General features: G+C 36.9%; 1 non-coding gene across 1 annotated transcript; it reads left to right on the top strand.

Moving 5' to 3' along the window:
- The first annotated feature begins 228 nt into the window (after nt 1-228).
- On the top strand, nt 229-310 carry TRNAS-GCU (transfer RNA serine (anticodon GCU)). Its single transcript has one exon. It is a non-coding gene; the product is annotated as a tRNA-Ser (tRNA).
- The last annotated feature ends 22,208 nt before the right edge of the window (nt 311-22,518 follow it).

Genomic DNA, 22,518 nt, shown 5'->3' with positions numbered 1-22,518 from the left:
ACTGCCTGGCTCTTTTTTTATTTCTCCGCCGTTTATTTGGAAAAAATCTAACAAAAGCACTTGGAATATTCTGTGTATTGAGGGGAACATTCTATCTAAATAATCCACTATTCAATCTTTTATCTCCTCAGATCAACTGCTGGGCCTCCATCCTCTCGGGACTGGAGTAATACACAGCTCTTCTGACTCTTCTTTAAATCATATATAAAAGCAAAGACAAATGTATGAGATGAGGTGGCCGAGTGGTTAAGGCGATGGACTGCTAATCCATTGTGCTCTGCACGCATGGGTTCGAATCCCATCCTCATCGTTTGATCTCCTGACTGGCTGTGTGAAGTTTTAGTGCTTTGTGAGCAAACTATTTCTAGTGGATATAAGAAGAATCCCTATGGCAAGCAGATTCAAGTGTCACATAAGAGGATCTAAAAATATACATCTGTGCCTTGGAATTAGTACCCAAATCAGGCTAGAAAACAAAGTGTTTTGCCAACTAATGAGCAATGCCAAAGAACAGCTCCTTCCTGATGGTGTTCAAGAGGCACAGAAACCTCAGCCAGACTTCTGAGTTGGCCAAACCTGGCTTGGCTGCCTGCCACAGCACTGTATCAGCGGAAGTCAGGGAGCTGGCTGCCAATGACACCCCCCCTTCCATTGATGAAATAGAACCGATTTCTTCAATGGAAGGGTATGTCTGGAAACCTCCTGCCCTGTGTAAGCTGTAAGGCCTGCGGACACGGCTCAGCAGATCGAGGGTACAGAGGAAGCCCAGCTCGTGGAACACAGGTGCTGTCTGGCTTCTTTGCATGCCTGGGGCCCAAATGAGGGCCTCCTGTGGGTTCAGCGGTTGATAGGACCTGCATTCTGCAGTCTGGAAGCTCCCAGAACTGGTGCTGAAAGATCCTGTCCTGAGTCATGTCAACTCTGCACCTACTTCCCTTACAGGATTTGGGGCACAATTCCATGACCACCTACTGCCTTTGAGGTTTCTCAGCCACACAGCAGGATAAAAAAAGGCACGCAAGGCATGAATTAGCATGGTGTGAAAAGAAAAGTCAGTAAAAGGAGTCCAGGGTGTGAGGAGGTAGGAAAACATGTTCTGCAAGAAAAGGGATGTTGATATGCTGAGAGACAAGTGCTGGGCAAATCGACAGGCCCGTCTTTTTTCTGAACAGCTACTCCTACCTTCATTGCACTTCGCTGTTTACAGAATTCCTCAGACCTCTCTCATTTCACTCTGGGGGCGTCAGCTGGGAGGAAGAGAACCTGCAGCAGTTAACAGCAACAAGCCATGTTTTCGAATAGGAACATCAGTGTAAAAAAATTCAGTAAAGGACCCCCCATCCCATCGGTGTTCATATATGTCTCACCTGCAGATCCAGATGCTGCCAGCAATGCTGACTTATCCCTAGGACAGAAGAAGGAAACTTCTACTCAGTCTCCGTCCAGAAGGGCTTCCTGGGAGCGGGTCTTGTATCCAGCTCGCACATCCTTCTGAGCCCTGGAGGTCCTGGCAGCACCCCCCAGCCCAGCCGGGGCGTCTCCACTCTGCCCACCACCCCCCCGGGCTTCGTACAAGCCAACTTTCTGCCACTACCGTAGAATATAAGACAGGGAAAGGTGCATTCTTCACCACACTCACCTACACCCACCAACACCCAAAAATGTAGGTGACACACTCACAAAGGAAAATGAGATGCCTTTTATATAATTCAAACCAGAGACACAAGTACATGGAATGGCTTGTCAACACATGCCATAACACAACACACAGAAATCTGCTTTGCAGAAAGCCAAAAAGCTGAACAATTTTGAGATTTGCATTTACATAAGCACAGTTTATTGTTTTCTTATTAAAACAATGAAATAATACATGGCAGATTTTGAGAAGTCTAAAAATTAGTATAAAAGAAATAGAAAGTTACCAATCATGCTTCCTTTCTGATAGTTACTATGATTTTTAAAAATATATCCACATTTATGTATAATGTATATCATAATGTAAATCAAAAATGTATAATCATATTTGATATGCAATTTTGAATTTAGTGTTTTAGCTTTAAATTTCTTCTCCTTTTCCAACTTCAAATGTGGATTATTTTTAGTATGCAAAAGTAAAATATTGCCAAAATTTAAAAAAATATGGAAGTGAGACTTTCTACAACAGGTGTTAGTGAGGATGTGAAGAAAGCAGAACCCTCATGCACTGTTGGTGGGAATGCAAACTGGTGCAGCCACTCTGGAGAAAACTGTATAGAAGTTTTTCAAAAACTTAAAAATAGAACTACCCTATAATCCAGCAATTGCACCACTGGGTATTTACCCAAAGAATACAAAAATATTCAAAGGGATACATGCACCCTTATGTTTATAGCAGTATTACCTATAATAGTCAAATTATGGAAATAGTCCACTATCCATTGACTGGATGGGATATTATTCAGCCATAAAAAAGAATGAGATCTTGCTATTTGCAACAACATGGATATAGCTAGAGAGCATATGCTGAGTGAAGTAAGTCAGCCAGAGAAAGACAAATACTATATGACTTCACTTGTATATGGAATTTAAGAAACAAAACAGATGTGCAGAGGGTCAAAAAAAAAAACAAACAAACAAACCAAAAAACAGATTCTGAAAAAACTGCTGGTCATTATAAAGGGGGGGGATGGGTTAAACAGCTGACAGGGATTAGGGAGGGCACCTGTGGTGAGCCCTGGCCTTGTATGGGGGTGTTGAAGCACTTTTAATGGTACACCTGAAACTAATATTACTGTATGTTTACTAACTGGAATTTACATAAAAACTTAAGAAAAAAGACTTTCTAGTAATTCCCACCCCCTCCCATAATTATCTTTGAAGTTTTGGTGCATAATCTGACAATTATTTTTCTCTTTTCCTGATGTACATACATTCTTAAATTTTTGTTCTGAGAGCATGTCATTATATGTTCTTTGAAAATACTATGCTAATTGTGACATATGTATCATAGAGATGCACCAGAATTAGCTAATCTTTTTTTCCTATTGAATCTGTTTCTCCAGTTAGATTATTTAACACCTTTTAACCAAGTTTGTTGCTGGGCAGACTCTCATCTTTGGCATCACTGCTGGTGATTTCCCTCAGAATAAAGTCTTTGAACAAAAATAGGGAATCACAGCACAAGAACTTTTAGTCAGCTTGATACATATTATTAGGCTTCCTTCACAAAATACGAGCACTTTTCTACATTTGATTAGAATTTTAACCAATTTAAGATATTTGGTTAAGACATCTTTGACATTTTGAGTCATTACATCTTATTAATTTCACCTTGAGATTTCTTTCATAGAAAGCATTTCTCTAACATGACAGCAGCTAGATTTTCACATATTTTTCTGTATTGTAAATTCTTTTTTACTTGTTTTCATTTTTTTCCATTTCGCTCTGTAGGTCACATAATGTGAGGATGTTTTGTTTTCTCTTTCTAAAACAAGCAAGTAATTGTTCAGCATCTCTTTAAAGATATTCTTTGATCAGAGGTGGTTCTTTTAACAGTTAATCCAGGCCACCCATTTCTGACCTATCATTGATTAGGCACTGATGCTACCTGGTTTGACTTTTTGTAGCTTAAAGCATGGTGACTAAGCAAGTGGGTACTGAATTAGATGGTGCTGTGCAAAAACCTGCCATTAATTGTGTGACTTTGTGAAGTTGTACACAAACTCCCTAGCCTCTACATAAGGTTGTTGGAGGAAGGGAAATGTGCCATTCAGGAAAGCTATGGCATGGTATTTACCACAGGTGGTTTACAAATGGTAGCTACTGTTATGTGTTGTATTTTGTAGCTGCCAAGAGGAGCCACTCCCAGAGTTCTTCTCTTTTTTTAAGTCCTGGCTATTTTGGCAGTTATCTTTTAAGAAAAATTTCTCTAACATTTTTAAAAGAAATCCCATCGGTATTTTGATTGTTCAACTAATATGACATTGTGGCATAATCACTCAACCTCCGTCAGTTACCAAGATTTTATGATCTTCAGGCAAATTTTGTGGTGTTTATGTTTTACTTTTGCACATTTATTCTTAAAGCCATTTGTTTTTTTGCTCATGGGCTTCATATATTTTATCCTTTTTGAATAAATTATTGCTTGTGAATAAATGAAGCTATTTAGTTTTGGTATGTTTGTTTTGTATCTAACAACATTATCCTATTGCTCTGTTGGTATTCTAAAATTGTAACTGATTTTTCAGGCTTTCTAAGAATTCAGTTATATTATCTGCAAATAAAAACTATGCCATCCCTTCTCCACAGTGCATGCCTCTCCTCTGTTAATGTATCTTGGAGAATCAGCTACAACACCCAGAACAATACTGAAAACGGTAGTGTCAGAAGTCATCCTGCAGAGTAGCCCCTTTTTTACTTTCTATCTCTGCCTCTATCCTGAGCAATTTTTTTAAAAAGATTTTATTATTTATTCATGAGAAACACAGAGAGAGGCAGAGACACAGGCAGAGGGAGAAGCCCGATGTAGGACGGTCCCAGGTCTCCCAGCTCATGACCTGAGCCAACGGCAGATGCTCAACCACTGAGCCACCCAGGGGCCCCTATGTTGAGCAATCTCACATCCAGTCTTCTCTGTGCCTCAGTTTCTACATTGGTTTAAGGTAAATATCAACAGCACTTACCTAAGAGGTAACTCACTGCTGATCAACCTTCTGTAATTCATTACTGCATCTGCCTATACCTGCTCTCCTTCCTTCTCTATTCATTTCACAATTTTCTTCCACCTAAACTCCTTCCCTCTTTTTTACAGTGAGTCCCTCAGATGGCGATTATTTCTGGGGCCAGGTTTTACCATCTCTCTGAAACTGCTCATTTTTTCCTCTCTCACCAGAGGACAGGTGTTGCCTGTCCACACTGTTGGGCTGAGAGCCTCCTCCTGAGATTCAGTTCCAGGTGAGTGGTTGAGAGGAAGAAATGAAATTCCTTTGTGGTTTGGTAAATTCAGAATTGAGGCATCTTGCAAAGATTTTCAATGCAGGAAATTCTGGAAAGACATGGTCTGGCTTTGGATTCAGTGATTTGAGGTAACTTCAAATATAAGCTGTGATGAATAAGCAGTGGATTTTCAGTTATAGTGCTGCCACATATTAATATTCTAGATTCCTGACCACAGACTATGATCACTGTATTATTTACAAATGTTTGCCCTTCCTAATAATTTCTCTCCAAAAAGAAGATAAATCATAATTTGAGCATTTTGGTCTTGATCTATGGCCACATACAGGCATCCTCATGGTTTATCTTCATGATTCTCATCTCATGAGAAATGAGAGTTACGTAGCAATCAGCTGTGAGATTGATTCAACCCTGATCTTGTTTTGCTTCAATTTAGCAATTCCTCAATGGTGTATCAGTCCATCAATCAAGAATATGAGGAAGAGAGATGACAGCAAATTGGATGAAACTGAGAGATGAATATAATAATATCCTTATTGGCAAGTTCTATGTTTTAGTCTAAAAGTGTATTCTTCAATAAAAAGACTCAAAAGTTGCAATAATTCTTCTGGTGACTTGCTTTAAAGTGGGGGGAAGGGTTGGTGAGTGGCAGGTGTTGAAACTGGGAGGGAGAAGGACCTGGACACAGTTCCCTTGGGGCCAAGCAAATCCCAAATCAGCCTGAAGTGGTGGTTAAGAAGTCATAGGAGCTACTCCCTAGCTCCCACCACTTACTGGTTGTGTGGCCCTTGGGAATTTGCTTTTCTTATCCTTGCCTCAGTTTCCACATTTGTAAAATGGGAATAATAATAGGATGCATAGGGTTATTAGAAGATATCTATGAGTTACTGTGCATAAAATGCCGAGGGCATTTATTTATTTATACTCTGTAAATGCCTAGCTTAGGGTAAGTGCTATGTAAGTGTCTGTTTCAAATTTCCAGTGAAGCTGTGGCTGCTATAAGGAGTTAGTGGGCTGGACGGATGGTCCATTTTGTGGAGGTAATGGTGAGGGTGGAACTGAGAAGGACCAGGAGTCTAGGCAATTGCAGAGCTGCCAGGCCAGGCCTCAGGTTATCAGCAATCAATTCTGTGAGCAATGTCAGATACAGCTTTACATGTGGGGAAAGAGGTTTTGAGAGCTAAGGGGACCTGTCCAAGGCCCGGTTGAACAAGTGGCGAGGTGAAGGGCACGGTGACAGAATTCAGTGTGGCCAGGAGGATGCTGAATGGAGCTCCATCACACCCCACCTGGGCTGGGAGGTCTGCTCCCAAAACAAACAGAGAATATCTTGCTGCCAGTAACACTGCTATTTCACAGCAAGAAGAAATGAGCAAACAGGAGGTAGGAAAGAGATGAGAGGAGAAATAGCATAGGAAAACACTTCTCTTGACTGTGTTCTCTGATTGTAGAGGTCCAAAAGAAATACCTGTGGAAGGGGAGAATTCCGCTAAATATCAAAGTATATGATTTGTATGGAATGAGTTCCATGAAAAATAAATCTCCCTTCACTGACTAAAAATGTATTATATTTATTCAACAATCTTTCAACAATGAAAACATGACCCATTATGATATTTATCTCCATTTTTTTACAATTTTTGAGATGACAAATCCATCATAACTTGGCTATGAATCTATATATTGCTAACTTGACAACAATCAAAACACTGAAGAACCCAGTTTAAAATGGTCCAAGGACCTGAATAGAGAACTTCTACAAAGAAGATATTCAAATGGCCAATAAGCACTTAAAACGATCCTCATTACTAATCATAACGGAAGTGCAAATCAAAAGTGAAGCTTAAGGCCACTTCACAGATATTAGGATGGCTATTACAAAAGAAAATTAAACACAAAAAACAAAATAGCAAGTGATAACAAGAAGGTGGAGAAATTGGAGCCCTGGTGCATACTGGTGGGAATGTAAAATGATGCAGCTGCTATGGAAAACAGTATGGTGGTTCCTAAAAAAATTAAATGTAGATTTACCATATGATCCAGCAATTTCACTTCTTGGTATACACCCCCAAAGAACTGTAAGCAGGGATTTTAAGAGATATTTGTACACCAATGTTTATGTCCAACTGTCAAAAGGTAGAAGCAATCAGAGTGTCCACTGTCAGATAAAGGGATGAACAAAATGTGGTATTGCATAAAATGGATAATTCAGCTTTTTTAAAAAAGGAAATTTTGATATATGCTATGATATGGATGAGCTTTGAAAACATTATGCTAAGTGAAACAAGCCAGACACAAAAGGACAAATATCATAAGATATCTCTACCACTTATATGAGGTACCTAGAATAGTCAAATTCATGGAAACAGAAGTGGAATGCTTGTTTTCAGGGGCTGGAGGAATGGGAAAGGGGGAGTTGCTGTTTAATGGATATAGAGATTTAGTCTGGGATGATGAAAAAGTTCTGGAGATGGATGGTGGTGATGGTACAAAGCAATGTGAATGCACTTAATGCCACTGAACTGTACCCTGAAAATGGTCAAAATGATCCATTTTATATTATGTATATTTTATCACAAGTTCTCTGTACTCTGACACATCCTAACTGCCACGGGCTTGCCTGAATGTCTTATAAATGTTCCACTGTCTTCATGTAGACATTGATATTATGAATTTTCCTCCCAGCAAGAAGAGTAGCAAGGAGATGTCAATTGCAGATATTGATAATCTGTTAACCAACAGCTCTAATAAGAGTTGAAGTCACCCTCATATTGCTACTCATTACCTTAAATAATTTTTGATTAGTAATGTCTGCCTTCAGAACTGTCTATTTTTTAAACTTCAGAATGTTATATATAACATTTATAAAATTCCCAATGCTATTTGCTCACATTTTGACTTTAGTGTTTGTTTTTTGGAGAGGAAAGATTAAAATGATGCCAAATATGAGAAAGAATCACTGGAAATTATGGAGAATTTCAGTGCATGATGAGGAGAATTTTAAACATATCTAAAATGAATAGATTCATTTAGCTTACTCACCCTGACTCAAGGCATCTACATTTAGAAATATAGGCCTACTCCTATCCCATTTTGAAAGTTGTCAAAGCATGTTTATGGATCTCTCTATACGAAAAGCAGTCTTTTTCCAGGCATATTTTTCTTCTTAAAAAAAATCAAAATGTTGTGTTTAAACCGAGCTTGAAATCTAGCCTTGACTTAAATATTACCCCAATGAGCAATTCTAAGTACATTTCCTTCTCTGGCACAATGAACAAACCTTGGAAAGTTAGAGATGCCAGCAGGGCTCTTTGGGGAAATGCCTTAAAAATCCCAAAGAAAGGCCAGAAGAGACTGTTTGCCCCTTTTGCTTATTCCACCTTTTAAAAGATCATTTCCTTTCTGACACTTAGAGCAGAGTAATCATAGCAGGGGTTAGAGAAGTTCTACTTCAATCTTTGGAATGTCGTAAGTTTCCATGTGATTCCAAATTCTGCCTTTGGATTGTAATAGGAGCAGAAATTGCTAATTTGGCCCAGGCAGGTGGTTTATAGGAATGGGAAGTCCTGGGAAGCACCCAGGGTGGTTGGAGCAGGGAGACTTATTCCATTCACGTAAGTGTTTGCAGACAGAATACCAACTGTCCCTGTCTTGCCAGGCTTCTACCATGCAGAGAGAGTGCAGGGAGGGGCTGCTCATGGAGGAGGGTGCACCTTAGGAAAACCTGAATTCTGTAATATGAAAACGTGCCCTGGAAATTAGACAGATGAAGTCAGTCAAAAATGGCCCCTAAATGATGAAGAGGATATTTTCCCTTGAATAATGTGTTTTTAATAAAAATCAACTATATTCTATATTCTTTAGCCCTAATATTTTTCTACTTCCAATTGATCAGAATTGGAATAAACAGAATTGGAATAAACAGAATTTTACAGAACTGGGCTTTAAAAAAATAGTGGCTTTAGCTACTATTGTTAAGTCCATGCACTGAGTCAGACACTGTGTAAAAACTATTAGTATTTCAATTAATTCTCACAACAACTCCATGATTATTATGATTCCAAGTTTACCAATAAGGACATTAAGTTTCAGAGAATGTACATGAATTCCTCAAAGTTCCTTAAATCCTAAGTGAAGGAGCTAGGATTTAAATGTAAGGCTTGTCTTACTCCAAAGCCATTGCTCTTGCCCACTATACTAGATTACTAGTCTGTATTAGGGGATACAATCATACAATAATGCCATGGCTCTTACTGAATTACATCAAAATAGGTTGTATATAACTTTAAACCTTTTTGCTTTTGAAAACCTTTCTGCTGCTAAAAAAAAATACTGAAAATTGTATTTTAAAATAGTACTTCATCAGAAGCTGTAAGTCTAGCCTAGGGCCAATTAATTTTGGGATCCACAATAGTCATTAACATAATATATGTCCTGAGAAGTCTTATAGGTAGAAGGTGTTTAATATGTGAATTAATCAGCTTTTACTACAAAAATGTTGCATAACAACACCTCCCGTCTCAACAGCTTACAATTATCGTGTATTTCTTGCAAGTCTGCAGGTTAGCTGTGCTGGTTCAGGAGGAAACTGCAGGTCACACACAGATCTGGTGCATTTGTACATCTTTCAGTGAGCCAGGCTGAAGCAGAAGTGCTTACCTGGAGAAGGCTTTTCTCATGATGGTGAGCAGAAGTACAAGAGACCAAGTCAAACCATACATATGATTTGAATTTAAATCTTCTGCTTGGATGCGGCATGTATCACATCCACTCATATTTCATTGGTCTAAGTGAGTCACCCAACAACAATGGGGTGAAGAGATAGTTCCTCCCATGGAGCAGGGAGAGAAGATGTGTATATTTACTTAACATTAATACATTCCACATAAGATCATATAAGTCACAAACTTATACCATCACATAATACTCTTCTTTTTTAAAAACTTTGTTTTCTTCAAATCTCAAGATGTGACTGTTCCCTCAGCAGAATTTGAGGTGATTTGGGGAAATTGAAAAAAAAATCTCTTATTTGTAAAGTACTATGTTGAATTTGCGAAGACTCCTCACTTCAAAGAATTTTATTGACTGACATAGTGATATATTTTTGTTCTATTCTCAAAACAGCCTATGGAAAATATCAGAAAGGGAGACAGAACATAAAGACTTCTAACTCTGGGAAATGAACTAGGGGTGGTGGAAGGGGAGGAGGGCGGGGGTGGGGGTGAATGGGTGACGGGCACTAAGGGGGACACTTGATGGAATGAGCACTGGGTGTTATTCTGTATGTTGGTAAATTGAACACCAATAAAAATTAATTTGTAAAAAAAAACAGCCTATGGATAAATTATTATAATCTATTTATTACAAGTAGAAAATCTGAGTCCCATAGATATTTGGAATTTTCCAAGTTAAAACAGTAGAACTGGTGCAAAATCCTAGATTTCCATCCCCCAGTCAGTTTGGAAAAACATGCCCCATAGTTATGTGAGTTCAATGGTGACAAAAAGATACAAGCTGCACTTAGTAAGGTTAGAGGTTACAAGATCACCTTTTGCATGGAGTTGATCTAAAATGTGTTTTAGACCTATACTAACCAGAATAAAACACACTAAGGAAGAACCAAAGAAATATCTAGATATTTAGAAAGAAAATAAGGCCATTATCCTGAAAACCTATTTATCACATTATATTTGAAGTATAAAAGTTTTTCTTAATCCAGTTGAGTTTGTCCCAAGGATAAAGTTGCTGTCCAAAAAATAACGATAGGCTTCTCTTCCTTTTCCTTTGTTTGTAATCACCTAGGAAATAACGGTGGCTCTCACTATCTTCCTCCTTTTATCTTTCAAAGGTGACAAAAGAAAAAAAAAAAAACCACAACCTGTTTTTCTGTCTTTCACCTATAACCAAATAGATATACCAACACAGGGGCAGCCCAGGTGGCTCAGCGGTTTAGCACCGCCTTCAGCCCAGGGCCTGATCCTGGAGTCCCTGGGATCGAGTCCCACGTTGGGCTCCCTGCATGGAGCCTGCTTCTCCCTCTGCCTGTGTCTCTGCCTCTGTGTGTGTGTGTGTGTCTTTCATGAATAAATAAATAAAATCTGAAAAAAAAGAAGATATACCAACACAGACTTCCAAATATTCAATCTTGGGTTGCATCTTGGTTTTACTCTTGTAGCAAAAGGGATCTGGAAAATGATAATTGGTTCTTAAGAATAAATAAGGAAAACAAGTCACAAAATGGTAATCTCAAAAGGCATGAGTAAACTCTGTGCCCAGTGAATTGGCTGGGATGTGTGCTAGTCTAGCTTGACCTGTGCTGATTGTATGGCTCTCTCACACCATAACCCTGCCTCACTGCAGCCCTGCTGCGCAAATCCTCTGTGTTACAGAGTCATTGCTGCTTTCTGTGGCTTAATCATTTTCTTTCTGGAACCCATGAGAAAGAGTGAAGCTGGAGGTGAGGGATCTGGGAGAAATGAAGAATAAGAAAAAGGAAACAGCTCCAAAAGGATAGAAAGTGAAAGAAACAACATCACCTTGGGACTATTTCTAAATAAGGTAGATTTTCGAGGATTAAATGGAGCAGGAAATAATCTGTCTTGTATATTAAGCTTAAAAATGTGGTATGGCATAGAGAAAAGCAGATAGATTTTGCTGAGTTCATATCATGACTATGCTTCTTACCAGCTGTGTCACTTTGGACTGGTTTATTCTGTGATTCTTGGGTTATCTGGAAAATGAATATAATAACAATTACCTGGCAGCCTTATCATTACTGTGATAATTAACTGAGATACTGCGTAAACTGTTAATTGTAGCCAGCGGGCTGAAAATGACCTAAATATATTTCACATTAACTTGCAGAAAGTACTTTAAATTTGTAATTAGTTGCTAACATTTAAAATTTAGAAATTTCACTTGAAAATTTAGATATTAGGCTTTTCTTAAAAATTTGGAAGACCTGCTGTTTTGGTTTTTCTGTTGCTGTCTAACAAACCATAAAATCTAATGACTTAAAAAAAAAGAGCAAAATCACTTCTTTTGCCCACCAATCTGCAATTTGGACAGAGCTCAGTGTGGAAAGGTCATTTGCTCAAATCACCTCATATTAGCTGATAGTAGCTCACCGGAGGCTGGAAGATCTACTTCTAAGATGGCTTTCTCTCATGGCTGGCAGGTTAGTGCTGGCTGTGGGCTGGGAACTCATCCAATACTGAGGTTTTGGGGCCTCAGTCTCTGTCTTGACATGGGCCCCTATGTGTTCTGAGCTTACTCATACTAGGCTTACTCTCTCAAGGATGAATGTTCCCAAGAGAAAGCCAAAAGAAGTTGTATTACCTTTTATGATCTAACCTCGGACATCATATAATATCACTTCTGCCAGTCTATTTATAGAATCTCTCCCCCAAGATTTCAAAAGGAGGAGCCATAGACTCCAGTTCCTAATGAGGAAAGACAAAGTTCTTGAAGAGCATATGGATTTTTCAATGCTGTTATGATCATTTCTACAAGGTATAATTTATCATACCTGGTCAATTGGGCTTATGTTTTTACATGGCCACAGTCAGTGGAATCTGAGTCATAACTGCCATTAACAGAAATGGTCCAGAAATTACTCCCCCTTCTGGCTACCCAACATTCAGCCTGATCTCTAGTTCCATTTACTAGGCTAGGAATTTACAATATTATCTCCATATACCAAAGTTTAGAGAAAAATGAAGTATCAGCCTGGTACACTCCCTAGAGTAGATTTGCTTTGTCAAGCTGTGAAGAGCAACCAGCTAAATAAGGAGGTGGTGGGTCTATGGAAAAGGCTGCTATCACCCAGAATTGTGTATGTACTTTTAAAACTGTATTTTTTGACCTCTGAGAAAGCAAAAGCCTCGTCAACACAATATTCAAAAAGAAGAACAAGGTTCTTTAAAGTTGAAGAGCTCACATACTCACATTGCAGATCATTGGGCTATACAAAATCAGGTGGTTTAAAGGATAAGGCAGAATTATGGACGACCTGGGTTAGTCGTAAAGGAGTGCTAAGCCACAGAGATGAGGAGAGAAGTCTTTGTCTTTCTCTTTTTCCTTTTTTCTCTCCTTCTTCTTTTCCCTTTTCTCTTTCTTTCTTTCTTTCTTTCTTTCTTTCTTTCTTTCTTTCTTTCTTCTTTCTTCTTTCTTTCTCTCTCTCTCTCTCTCTCTCTCTCTCTCTCTCTATCTCTCTCTTGCTTCCTCCCTCCATCCCTCCCTCCCTCCCTCCCTCCCTCCCTCTGGCTGCAGGCATTTAAGGGAATCTCTGTCAGGTCACTGGTTGAATACTGAGACAATAATTCAGAGACTTCAGAGACCACTCACAACCAGAAGTATAATCTTAGTGAAAACAGTCTGGAAAAGGCAAAAAACACATAACTTCCCTAATCAACTACTTTAACAAACCTCAACAATCAGCACCAGCAATCTCTGGGGAAAGGAGAGACACTGATTTCCAGAGTTACCACCTTATAATATTAAAATGTCTAGTTTTCAACAACAAAAAATTAATAAGGCATTCAGACAGGAAAGTATGGTCCATTTATAGGAAAAAATAAATCAACAGAAACCATACTTGAAGAAGCCCAGGACTTACTAGGCAAAGATTTTAAATCAGCTGCCTTAAATATAATCAAAGAACTAGAAGAAACCAGAGAAACAATGTAAAAACAACATGAAAAGATCAATAGTGATAGAAGCAACTCTGCATACAGGGATAAGATCAATGGAATTACTGATTTTATTACCAATAAGATCAATAGAAGAGCCAATTTATCATCTAAAACCATGGAAGACAGGGCATCCCGGGTGGCTCTGAGGTTTAGCACTGCCTTCGGCCCAGGGCATGATCCTGGAGACTTGGGATCAAGTCCCACGTCTGGCTCCCTGCATGGAGCCTGCTTCTCCCTCTGCCTGTGCCTCTTCTCTCTCTCTCTCTCTCGAATAAATAAATAAAATCTTAAAAAAAAACATAGAAGACAGTGACATAGCATTAATAAAGGAATGGAAAAAAACTGTGTCAGTCAAGAATTTTATAACCTGCAAGATTTTTCTTAAAAATTGAGAAGGAAATGAATACACAACAGAATAAACAAAAAATGAAGGGGTTCATTGCTAGCATATCTGGCTAACAAGAAATATTAAAGGGATCCTTCTGGCTGAAGTGCAAGAAACCTAGATGGTAACTTGAAACCATACAAAAAGCCATACAAAGCAATAAAGAACTCTGATACAGGTTATTTCATATAAAAGCCAGGATTATTGCATTTTTGGTTATAACTCCTCTATTTCCTATATGATTTTATATATATATATATCTTTATGCCATCATAAATCTATGTTAGTGGGCATATAATGTATGAAGATGTAATTTATGGAGTAAAGAACAGCATGAAGGTGAAGAATGAAACTGTATAGGAGCAGAGTTATCATATGTTATTGAACCAAAATTGGCATCAATTTAAACTGGACTTTTTATAAATTTAGGATCTTCATTTTAACTCCCATGGTAACCAGTAAGAAAGTGGTGTACCATAAATAATCAACTAAGAACAAACAAGGCCAATGGGGGAGATAAGAAACAACAAAGGTATAAGATATACAGAAAGCAAATATGCAAAACAATTACAGACAAATATGCCTCATAAATACAGATGCAAAATCCTCAAAAAATGATAACAAAGCAGGTCCAAGAGCATATTAATAGAATTATACATTATGATCAAGATAGGCTTTATCCCAGGAATACAGAGTGGTTCAACATATGAAAATCTATCAATGTAATGCCTCACATGAAGAGAATTAAGGGTAAAAACACACATGATTCTCTCAACTGGCTCAGAAAGACATCTGAGATCATCCAACACTTTCATGATCAAAACAAAATGCACTTGAAAACTAATGATAAAGTTGAACTTGCTCAGCATGATAAGGGCATTTATGAAAAACTCAAAGCTAACTTACTCAGTGATGAAATACTGAAAGCTTCCCCCTAAGTTTAGGAACAAGACAAGGATGCCTGCTTTCACCCGTGCCATTCAACATTGTAGTACAAAGTTCTAACCAAAGCAATTAGGCAAGAAAAAGAAATAAAAGGCATCCAAAGTGAATATGAAGAAATGAAACTATCTCTATTTACATAAGGCATGATTGTATAAATAGAAAAATCTAAAGAATACACACACACACACACATACTACTATAGCTAATAATTTTAGCAAAGTTGTGGTATACAGATAAGAATGCAAAATTCAGATGTGTTTCTTCATACCAGCAATGAGCAATCCAAAAATAAAATTAAGAAAACAATTCCATTTATCATAGGATCCAAAAGAATAAAATACCTAGGAACAAATTTAACTAAGCTGGCAAATGATTTGTTAACTGAAAACTATAAAACATTGCTGAAAGAAACTAAAGATCTAAATAAATGGAAAGACATCTATATTTGTGGGTTGGAAGATACAATATTGTTCAGATGGCAAAGCTACCCAAAGTGATTTACAGAATCAATTCAATCCCTACCAAAATTCCAATGATCTTTTAGAGCAGAAATGGAAAAGCTGCTCTGAGGACTCAAATGGAATTCATATGGAATTGTAAGGGGCCCTGAAGAGCCAAATCAATATTAAAATTGAAGAACAGGGCAGCCCAGGTGGCTCAGCAGTTTAGCGCCGCCTTCAGCCTCCGGTGTGATCCTGGAGCCCCGGGATCAAGTCCCATGTCGGGCTCCCTGCATGGAGCCTGCTTCTCCCTCTGCCTGTGTCTCTGCCTCTCTCTCTCTCTCTCTCTCTCTCTCTCTCTCTCTCTCATTCTCTCTCTCTGATGAATAAATAAAGAAAATCTTTAAAATTGAAGAACATGGGGGACCTGGGTGGTTCAGTCAGCTGAACATCTTGACTCTTGATTTTATCTCAGGTCATGTCCTCCAGGTTATGAGATTGAGCCTCATGTAGGCCTCCATGCTCAGTATGGAGTCTGCTTGTCCCTCTCCCTACCCTTCTGTCCCTGCCACAGCTTGCTTACTTGTGCGTACATGTGCTCGCTCTCTCTCAAATAAATGAGTAAAGTAAGCAAGGTAAAACAAAAAAAGAACAAAGTTAGTTGTCTCACACTTCCTGAATTCAGGATTCAAGGAATCCTTGAATTCAGCCTACTACAAGGCTACAGTAGGGGAAACAATGTGGTACTTCCCTAAAGATAGATACATAGTCCAATAGACCAAAATTGAGAGTCTAAAATAAACCTATATATTTACAGCCAACTGATTTTCAACAAGAGTATAAAGACCACTTGCTGGGGGGAAGAATGGTCTCTACAGCAAATGGTACTAGAACTGGGTATTCAACCAAAAAAAGAAAAATAAAAGTGAATCCCTACTTTATACCATACACAAAAATCCACTCAAATTAGATCAATAATCTAAATTTAAAAGTTAAATATATGTAAAGTTAAAACAGTTTAAAATTTAGAAGGACATACAGGAGTAAATCTTTTATGAATTTGAATTTGGCAATGATGTCTTGTATATGATGCCATAACAAAAATAACCAAAGGGAAAAATACTTTGGACCCCATCAATAATTTTGCAAAATCAAAGGATATTAAAAAGAAAGTGACAAGACAAACCCATACATACAATGGTAGATAATATTTAGAAATCATGTATCTGATAGGGTTTTAATGTCCAGAATAAATAATGTCTAAAGCTCAATAGAAAAAAAAGAACCCAGACAGCTTAATATAGAAATGGTTACACATTTTCTTTATAATTAAATGAGAAACTTCTCAGGGAAACATTACTCTAACCTTATGCCAAGTCCTACAGGTAGTTTGCATACTTCAAATGATGCCATTATCCCCAAAATCTTATAGGGAAAGTCTCAGTATTCTCTATTATATAGGTATGAAGACTGAGGCTCAGCTAATTTAAGTGATGCCCAAATTCACTGGCTGATGAGAGGCAGAGACAAGACTCCAAGCCTGACTGTACATCTCACTGTAATTCCCCACCCCTAGACCCATCTCCCCACTCTCATTAGACCTAGCTGGTTATGTTCTAATTTAGTGAAAGCTGAATGAGTACTAATTGATTGATTGATTGATCAATTACTATTATTACTATTAATTACAATGCTAGTTTTTATAAATGCTTTTTATCAAATTTAGGAAATTTTCTTCTATTTCTTGAGTTTTGGGGTATTATGAAAGAATAGTTTTTTTTTCAGCATATTTCCTGCATTTCTCAAAATGATCTTGTGGATTTGTTTTATTCTATTAACATTGTTATTTTTATTGATTTTTATTATTTGAACTAATCTTGCATTTGGATAGATCTCATTTGGTCCTGCTGTATAATCTTTTTTATGTAGGTTGGATTTGGTTTCTACTATTTGCTAAGGATGTATGGCTCTGTATTCATCGTGATTTCTTTTTTGAGCCATTGATTATCTGAGTGTATTCTCTAATTTCCATTTTTGTGCATTTCCCAAATTTCCTTCTATTATTGATTTCTAATATCCTATTGTAGTATGAGAAAAAACTTGTATTATTTTAATTTTTTTAATATTTATTGAGACTTTTTTTAGGGCCTAACAATTCATTGTGGACATTGCTCCATGTGTACTTCAAAAGAATGTGTACTTTGCTATTTGGTTGGAATTTTCTTTAGAGGTTCATTATGTCCCATTTGTTTATGTTTTTATTCAAGTTTTCTAGGTCCTTATTAATCTTGCCTTACTGTTCTATCCATTATTGAAATCTACAACTACTATTATTGAACTTTACATTTCTCCCTTTGATTCTTTCAATTTTTGCCTCCGATATTTTGGGACTCTGTTGTTAGGTGCATATGTATTTAAAACTGTTATATCTAGGATGCCTGGGTGGTTCAGAGGTTGAGTGTCTGCCTTCGGCTCAGAATCCCGTGATCCCGGGATTCAGAATGGAGTCCCACATTGGGTTCCTTGTGGGGAGCCTGCTTCTCCCTCTGCCTGTGTCTCTGCCTCTCTCTTGCTGTGTTTCTCATAAATAAATAAATACAATCTAAATAAATAAATAGATAAATAAATAAATACATAAAATTGTTGTATCTTCTTGATGAATATACCGTTTTATAACATATAATGTTCTTCTTTATCTCTTAAAATGATTTTTGACTTAAGACTATTTTGTCTGAAATTAGTATGGCCACTTTGGTTGTCTTTTCATTACAGTGCATGGCATATTTCTTCCTCCATTCAAGATGAAAAGATAGACACTCAAATTCCTTCTATAATATAATAAGATATAAACAAAGAATCCACAAACACATAAGATGTACAGCCATCAAAAAGGGTCAAAAACCTTAGCAGATGTCAATCTCATATAGATGATAGGAACTAAGAACCCAACACACAAAAGAACAAAGATGATGAAAGGACAACTTGCCAAAAATGAAGTAAAAATTAAATTTAATTAAAATTAATTAAAATTAAAGAAATACTATTGTAGTATTGATCATGGCTGGTGTTGGTCAATGAACTATTATCAAGCCACACAAATGCAGATATTGACTGTACATGTTTAAAATTTTTCTAGTAATTTGGCATTGTCTTCATATTCATAAGTGTCATCAGTGAACTTGTTGAATTCAAAGACAAGTTCAAGTGATGTCAGATTCACATGATATATATACAAGCGGCCCCATGTAGGTCCCAGGCATGTGCAGTAGGTTCACATTACAGTCCACAGCAGATTGGAAGTAAAGTATATTATCAGTGCTTTGTCTTGGATGGCTTAAGACACACTCAATTACAAAAATATGATTAGAAGAATTTCCTTGTCAAAATATAAAGCTTTACAGGGGCACCAGGTGGCTCAGTTAGTTAAACATCAGAGGTGTGGAGCCTGCTAAGATTCTCTCTCTCCCTTTCCCTCTGCCTCTCCCTCCATTCTAGCTTTCTAGAATGTGGATGAGCACTTAGAGATAAAAATGTAGTTAATAAATGAAAGCAATTTAATAGCATTTATGTAGACCTAAAATTATCTATAATCATTGAATAATTAATTCTATGACTCTGATAGATAATCTTACTGCTGAGTAAGAATTACATACAACAATTATTGTCTTATGAAAATAGTAGAAAATCATAACTAAAACTCCCAACAATAAGAAGAAACTAAATTTATGTATGTATTCACATGTTGAAACACTACATAACCATTTTATATACTTATAAAAGTTTAAAGATCAAGCTCTATAATAATAAAAGCTGTATAATAATAAAATAATATGTCTTGGTTTTGGAAAATACAGAAAAAATTTAATAAAACTAAACGATTTCAACACTCAAAGGTAAAAACTTAATATTCTGATGCAGCTTTCCCTGCCACTATTTGTAACATTATTTTACACACACACACATATATACACACACATACAGAAGATTGACTTCATACATATGCAACACATTTTTACCCTATTTTTCAAGCTGATATTGTTTTGTGAACCTTTTTAATGGCTGTATTAATCAATGTATTATCATCTGTATTAATCAATGGCTATGGCTACTAACTAGTGTTTAGTGGTTTAAAACAACACATGTCTGTTTACATCTAACCTATAGTTACATTTCTGGATAGCAGAAGATCTCTACTTATTATTATCACTCAGCCATATCATTTCAAATATTGTTGGTCTTTTTCCTAAACCTGGAGTGTTTCCCTTTAGCAATTAAATGTTCCGGCCTGGAAATGATGCGTATCGCTTCTGCTCATGACTCATTGTCAGGCAGTCCCACAGCCCCACCCAAACGCAAGGTGTCCAGGAAGTGTAAGCCTCCCACATGCCCAGGAGGTAAAGACCTGAGAACATTTGGCAAAAAGCACCAATGACTGCCAAGCCAGGCCTACAAAGCCCCATTGCACTAAGTCAATAGTATTCCATCCCAGGAATGTACCCTCTGTTATCCAACCATCCTCATTGTGGGACATTTTAGTGTTTACATGCTTTTTAGTCTTACAAAATATACCTGCACCATATAATATGTTAATTTTTTATTTCATGTGTGATTATTCCCTTTGCATATATATCTTAAAAATTAACTACAGATCAAAGCATATAAACCTTGTAGTACCCTTAAATTATTTTATGCATTTTTCCAGAGCATTTGCACAGAAAAAATTGCTACTGGTAGCAATGTGAACAATCCAAGCTCCAACTTCACTGACCCTGCATATTGCCATTTTATTTTATTTTATTTTATTTATTTTATTTTACTTTATTTTATTTTATATTGTCATTTTAGAAGTTTCTGTTAATTTGATACCAGAGTACCTTATTGTTATTTTAATTACTAAGACAGTGATATATTAAAATTTTTATTATATGGTAAGAAGGAGCTGAATAAAATATCAGTCATATAAACTGATGCTATGCATGGAAATAAATCACCTAAATACTACACAGTAGTTTATTTTCTGTTATTTTTAAATATCTTATTTATTTATTTATTTATTTATTTATTTATTTATTTGAGAGAAAGAACACACGAAAAAGGGGGGGGGAGGGAGAAGCAGACTCCCTGCTGAGCAGTGACCCTATTCAGGCCTGGATCCCAGAACCCTGAAATCATGACCTGAGCCAAAGGGAGACCCACCCCTTAACTGACTGAGCCTCCCAGGCACTCTTACAAGTAGTTTAAGGTATTATGATTACTAGTAATTTTTGTCTTATCTGTATGTTTTTTAAGTGCTAATTTTCCTACAATTATGAGAAGAAAGCAATGTTCATTAAATTTATGACAAATTAGCTTTTCAGATCAGTAAGAGGCAGAAGAATTACTCAACAACTGGTATTGGGAAAACTGAGCGGGAAAAAAGTATGCACAGTAATAAATTCCAGAAGAATGTCTTCAGGTAAATAAGCAAACAAAAAATAAAACAAGTATCAATGTAATTGTGTTATAATAAAATGTCTAATTAAAACTGTCTGGTGGGGATCCCTGGGTGGCTCAGCGGTTTAGCGTCTGCCTTCGGCCCAGGGCATGATCGTGGAGTTCCAGGATCGAGTCCCACATCGGGCTCTCTGCATGGAGTCTGCTTCTCCCTCTGCCTGTGACTCTGCCTGTCTCTCTGTGTGTCTCTCATGAATAAATAAATAATATATATATATATATATATATATATATATATATATAAAACCTGTCTGGGGATGCCTGGTGGCTCAGTGGTTAAGCATCTGCCTTCCACCAGGGGCCTGATTCTGGAGTCCTGGGATCGAGTCCCATGTTGGGCTCCCTGCAGAGAGCCTGCTTCTCTCTCTGCCTGTATCTCTGCTTCTCTCTCTGTCTCTCTGTTTCTCCTGAATAAATAAATAAAATCTTTAAAAATAAATAAATAAATAAATAATAAACAAACAAACTGGCAGAAAAAAACTTCTTAAGCTGCATAAAAAGCACAGAAAGTGTTTTTTCCATTAATGTTTAAAGCAATGGAATAATAGGAGTTGACAAAGTTTAGGGAAAAGTAACAGAATTAGGAAATATATTAGTAATGTATGTCACATGTATCCAGAATATATAAAGTATCCAGTGGCTATAATATATAAAGAATCTCTATAAATCAATAACAAAATAAAAAAACTGATACAATTAGGGCAATGCAAATTAGAACTATCAACTATCTCTTTTAGATCCTTCACACTCACAATACTAACAAAAAAGATAATGTTAATTAATGAAAGTAACTGTAGTCTTTTTGGATAATAATTTAGCAGCATCTATTGAAATATAGTACACATTCCCCTTGTCCTCACATTTTACTTACGTATGTCAGTCAGAAATATTGCCACAATTGCACAGAGTATATAAGAATATTCATTTGAAATTTATAATAATAAAAGGCAGGAGTCACATCATGAATGTGGGAATGGCAAAATAAACTAGAGTACACCCATGTTACAGACTACTAGTTAGTAATTTTTAAAATGATCTATATCTATAAGTAAAGACATGGAGAAAAAAATCCAAGACATATTATCAAGTGGAGAAAAAATGCTGCAAAGAATTCATTTGGCACAGTCTCAGAGTATAGGTTCCAGGTGCAGACTGCTTGCCTCCCTGCCCTCATTGCATCATTCACTGCCTTGGGCACGTCAGTTAACTTCCCCGGCCTTGGTTTTCTCATTCGTAAGACAAGTGCAATGACAGTACCTATTGTGTAAGGTTGTCCTGATCATCAAATGAGTAAACCATGTTAAACACTTAGAAAAATCCCAGGCATACTGCCAGTGTCCGCTATCTATTTATTAGAAACAAAAATATATAAACCAAGATAGAATGATTTAACTATATATTCCATATAACTTTTTGTAAATACAAAGGAGAAAGTATGGAAGATTATTCATAAACTGTAACTTTGGTGCCCTCAGGAGAACTTTATGGGGAGAGGAAGAAGCCAAAGAAGTTGACTTTTATTTTATATGAATTGCAGGAATGCTGCCAATAAGGATGTAACTACACATTATTTGAGCAATAAAATAATGCAAGCAATAGTTTAAAAAATTTAAAAATAATTATAAAA

Source organism: Nyctereutes procyonoides, unplaced genomic scaffold, assembly GCF_905146905.1.
Source record: "Nyctereutes procyonoides isolate TBG_1078 unplaced genomic scaffold, NYPRO_anot_genome, whole genome shotgun sequence".
Taxonomy (NCBI): Eukaryota; Metazoa; Chordata; class Mammalia; order Carnivora; family Canidae; genus Nyctereutes; species Nyctereutes procyonoides.
Note: the sequence above shows the minus strand (reverse complement) of the source record. Positions and strands in the feature narration are given on the sequence as shown.